This window comes from Barbus barbus (genome assembly GCF_936440315.1).
Source record: "Barbus barbus genome assembly, chromosome: 4".
Lineage (NCBI taxonomy): Eukaryota > Metazoa > Chordata > Actinopteri > Cypriniformes > Cyprinidae > Barbus > Barbus barbus.
In genome coordinates, this window is record NC_136732.1 from 22,564,978 (window position 1) to 22,570,749 (window position 5,772).

Consider the following 5,772-nt stretch of genomic DNA (forward strand, 5'->3'; position numbering starts at 1 on the left):
AGTTATTTTAAAGCAGAAATGCCCAAAACCAGGTGCCTTGTTGCCCGTTGATGAGCTTTGTTTTGGCCCGTCATGCCATATCACAAAATGAGGTGGAAAAAAGGAGAAAGAAAGAAAGAAAAACATGCAATTGAAGCATGTCTTCATTTCTTAATTATATTTTTGTTTTAACATTTTTTGTTTTATTACAATATAAACAATATAAAGTTAAGTTGATTTTTAGTCATTTAATAAATTATAATATAATACAGTTGAATATAATGTAAAATTAGCTTTTGGTCACAAAAATAAATAAATAGTGTAGTCTAAAATAAAATCTAAACTGACATGCTTTTTAACTGTTATTTCTTTATTATTAACCAATTTAATCCCAATCTTTCCCAGACATGAAAATATCCAAATGGTGTGTCATTAGTAACCCTTTGAAATAATCAATATTTATTTTTGGAAATTATTTTGGAAAAGTGTGTGAAAATTGTGTTTTATTGTTGGTCACAATTGTGACCGGTAGGATAAGGCGAGTATTGAATTAACCTATAATAAAAATAGTTATACATCTTAGCCCAGCTATTTTAAACTGTTTGTTCACAATCTAGGGTGACTGTTATGCATAAAAAACCTTATAAAATATTGATAGGAACACTGAGATAAAAGACAAAAAAAATTCCACCATCAACGGATTTCAAAATTTTAAAATTTTTTTAAAATACAGGTCCTTCTCAAAAAATTAGCATATTGTGATAAAGTTCATTATTTTCTGTAATGTACTGATAAACATTAGACTTTCATATATTTTAGATTCATTACAACACAACTGAAGTAGTTCAAGCCTTTTATTGTTTTAATATTGATGATTTTGGCATACAGCTCATGAAAACCCAAAATTCCTATCTCAAAAAATTAGCATATCATGAAAAGGTTCTCTAAACGAGCTATTAACCTAATCATCTGAATCAACTAATTAACTCTAAACACCTGCAAAAGATTCCTGAGGCTTTTAAAAACTCCCAGCCTGGTTCATTACTCAAAACCGCAATCATGGGTAAGACTGCCGACCTGACTGCTGTCCAGAAGGCCATCATTGACACCCTCAAGCAAGAGGGTAAGACACAGAAAGAAATTTCTGAACGAATAGGCTGTTCCCAGAGTGCTGTATCAAGGCACCTCAGTGGGAAGTCTGTGGGAAGGAAAAAGTGTGGCAGAAAACGCAGCACAACGAGAAGAGGTGACCGGACCCTGAAGAAGATTGTGGAGAAGGACCGATTCCAGACCTTGGGGGACCTGCGGAAGCAGTGGACTGAGTCTGGAGTAGAAACATCCAGAGCCACCGTGTACAGGCGTGTGCAGGAAATGGGCTACAGGTGCCGCATTCCCCAGGTCAAGCCACTTTTGAACCAGAAACAGCGGCAGAAGCGCCTGACCTGGGCTACAGAGAAGCAGCACTGGACTGTTGCTCAGTGGTCCAAAGCAAAAGCAAATGAAAGCAAATTTTGCATGTCATTCGGAAATCAAGGTGCCAGAGTCTGGAGGAAGACTGGGGAGAGGGAAATGCCTGAAGTCCAGTGTCAAGTACCCACAGTCAGTGATGCTGGTGTTGGTCCACTGTGTTTTATCAAGGGCAGGGTCAATGCAGCTAGCTATCAGGAGATTTTGGAGCACTTCATGCTTCCATCTGCTGAAAAGCTTTATGGAGATGAAGATTTCATTTTTCAGCACAACCTGGCACCTGCTCACAGTGCCAAAACCACTGGTAAATGGTTTACTGACCATGGTATTACTGTGCTCAATTGGCCTGCCAACTCTCCTGACCTGAACCCCATAGAGAATCTGTGGGATATTGTGAAGAGAAAGTTGAGAGACGCAAGACCCAACACTCTGGATGAGCTTAAGGCCGCTATCGAAGCATCCTGGGCCTCCATAACACCTCAGCAGTGCCACAGGCTGATTGCCTCCATGCCACGCCGCACTGAAGCAGTCATTTCTGCAAAAGGATTCCCGACCAAGTATTGAGTGCATAAATGAACATAATGGCCATTCTTTTATTGGTCGGATGAAATATGCTAATTTTTTGAGATAGGAATTTTGGGTTTTCATGAGCTGTATGCCAAAATCATCAATATTAAAACAATAAAAGGCTTGAACTACTTCAGTTGTGTTGTAATGAATCTAAAATATATGAAAGTCTAATGTTTATCAGTACATTACAGAAAATAAATAACTTTATCACAATATGCTAATTTTTTGAGAAGGACCTGTATAACATCAGATTTTTATATTAATGCTACCAGTATTACAACATAAATTTTGTAATTTTTTTTGTAACATTTGAATTTAGTGCAATATTTTATCATTGCATCATTTTACTGCAATTTTCACTAACAACTGCAACTGATTTATATTGTATACCTAAGTTCACTGTTATCCCACCGGTCACTATTTTGACCATCAACATGTTTACTCATTCTATGACCACACTCAACAAAACTGAATATATGTGAATTCATATATTAACTCTTTCCACGCCAGCATTTAAAAAAAAAAAAGTTGCCAGCCTCCGCCAGCATTTTTAATGATTTTCACCTAAATTTGACGGCCTCAGAATATTTTCTGCTATGACTATATGAGCATATTATATATCAAAATAAAGAACCAGGCCCCTGCTTTTAATAAAAAAAAAAAAAAAACTATTTTATTCTATCTTCATGTGTTAATGTTTTATCACAACTTGAATGCACATAGGTTTCATCAGAAATACAACATTTTGGACAATAAAATTAGAAAAATGCATTTTATCAAAGTGCAAAGTGCATTTTCAAGCAAAATACATTCAAATGTCATATTCTTTCACCTGTAAATAATTATATGAATAACTGAAATTCTATTCAATAAACAGAACAGACAGACAGACACACACACACACATATAGGCTACATACATACATATACATACTGTACATACACACACACGCACGCACGCACATATACATATATATATATATATAGATAGATCATCACGCACACACACACACACACACACACACACACACATTCAGATTGACGGGTTATTGTGTCTGTAAAGGCATCTCTCTCACTGACTACTTCATCCCTATCAGATTCAAAATGGTCAAAACATGATCTACATATATATGATCTACATTTCCTCTGATCCTTCCATTTATGCCGATCGTCTAGTATTCGGACCCGTAACTCATTCAGGACATGCGCTAGGGCTTTCCTTACCGTAATATACCTAGAACACGGATTGCCGGTTTTTTTTTTTTTTTTTGAATAAAATGAAAACTAGGAGGCTTTCAAATCACATGAGCCAATATTTTATTCACAATAGAACATAGAGAGCATAACAAATGTTTAAATGGAGAAATTGTACACTTTTATCCACCAAATGAGCTCATTTCAAATTTGATGTCTGCTACAGGTCTCAAAAAAGATTGAAACGATTCAGCTGGGAGAACATCTAGCAACTAATTAAGTTAATTGACATCAGGTGTGTAACATAAAAGGGATGTTTTAGAAAGGCAAAGTCTCTCAGAAGTAAATATGGGCAGAGGCTCTCCAATCTGTGAAAGAGTGCGTAAAAAGATTGTGGAATACTTTAAAAACAACATTCCTCAATGTCAAATTGCACAGGTTTTGCAAATCTCATCATCTACAGTGCATAACATCATCAAAAGATTCAGAGAAACTGGAGAAATCTCTGTGCGTAAGGGACAAGGCCGAAGATCTTTGTTGGATGCCCGTGGTCTTCTGCCCTCAGACGACACTGCATCACTCATCGGCATGATTCTGTCATTGACATTACTAAATGGGCCCAGGAATACTTCCAGAAACCACTGTCGGTAAACACAATCCGCCATGCCATCTGCAGATGCCAACTAAAGCTCTATCATGCAAAAAGGAACCAATATGTGAACATGGTCCAGAAACGCCGTTGTGTCCTGTGGGCCAAAGCTCATTTAAAATGGACTGTTTCAAAGTGGAAAAGTGTTCTGTGGTCAGATGAGTCCAAATTTGACATTCTTGTTGGAAATCACGGACGCCGTGTCCTTTGGGGTAAAGAGGAGGGAGACCTTCCAGCGTGTTATTAGCGTTCAGTTCAAAAGCCAGCATCTCTGATGGTATGGGGGTGCATTAGTTCATACGGTATGGGCAGCTTGCATGTTTTGGAAGGCACTATAAATGCTGAAAGGTATTTAAAGGTTTTAGAGCAACATATGCTCCCCTCCAGATGACGTCTATTTCAGCAGAACAATGCAAAACCACATACTACAGCTATTTTAAAAGCATGGCTTTGTAGTAGAAGAGTCCGGGTGTTGAATTGGCCTGCCTGCAGTCCAGATCTTTCACCTATAGAGAACATTTGGCGCATCATTAAATGAAAAATACGTCAAAGACAACCAAAAACTCTTCAGCAGCTGGAAACCTATATCAGGCAAGAATGGAACCAAATTCCAACACCAAAACTCCTCAAACTCATAACCTCGATGCCCAGACGTCTTCAAAAGAGGAGATGCTACACCATGGTAAACATGCCCCTGTCCCAACTATTGTGAGACCTGTAGCAGGCATCAAATTTGAAATGAGCTCATTTTGTGCATAAAAATGTAAAATTTCTCAGTTTAAACATTTGTTATGTTCTCTATGTTCTATTGTGAATAAAATATTGGCTCATGTGATTTGAAATTATTTTCATTTTCATTTTATTCAAATTTAAAATGACACTGTAACACAATTTACTAGCCTTTCGTTTTGGAGCTTTGATGCAGTTATCATCTTCTCAAGCTGCAAACAGTAAATAAACTGCTCTGGTCATGTGACAATTTGCACTAATCATGTGAAACTGCACATATTTAATTGAGACCCTTTATTTTTTCGATATTTGCAGGAAGTGCACTAAAACATCAGTCAGTAAGGTTTTTAGATATTTATAAATGAAAACTTTTTTACCATCACTATTGTGACCGGTGGGATTAAATGGGTTAAGTTATGCTATATTTGTACACATGAGTAGATGTTATGATTTTGGTAAAATTAATTATTATCGAAAATAAGTACATCTGTGTGACATCTTTTCTTTTGAATAGTTCAGTATGAAAATTTAAATTACAACACATTTGAATAAACCTGAACACTTTCTGAATAAACATGCAGGAAATGCTGCTGTTACTGTGTTTCTTTACTGTGTCTTAGGGTTATATTTATTTCGTACTGATTTTTGGGTATCTTTACTTCAAAGAACTGCATTTGTATTTGCATCTGTATTTGCTTGTTTAAAGGTCATTTGCATACTTTATTAAATGTTGAAATTATTTAAGTAATATAACACTGTAATTCAAATACATTCTAAATACAAATACTATCTAAAACCTATATAAACTTAATTTAAATAGACCAATCGAACTGGTCGGCTGGGTGTCAGATTTCTATCCGTCACCGGCAATGTTAAATATTTACACTGGAAGAGTTAATGAAAATGAGTGAATTTGCACCCCTGAGGCAGAGCAAAATGTGGTACATCCCATTTAGGTTGAGTCGCTGAAGCCGTAGAAGGGGTGCACGCGAAAATAATCCTTGAAAACAATTTAAGATATCTTATTCGTTCACTCTTAAAGTTTATATTTCAAAGTACTAGACTGTTTACCATATACACAAAATAATGTATCTGAATAGTTTTAAACCAAACTAGAAACGCACAACTCATTTGACACATTCGACCCCCGTAGACCTACTTTAAATTAGTGGTAGCGTCCAACTC

General features: G+C 36.3%; 1 protein-coding gene across 1 annotated transcript in view; it reads left to right on the forward strand.

The window, feature by feature from the left end:
- LOC306869044 (vascular cell adhesion protein 1-like) overlaps window positions 1–5,772 on the forward strand; it is a 709,597-nt gene that overhangs the window by 623,306 nt on the left and 80,519 nt on the right. The window lies entirely within an intron of this gene.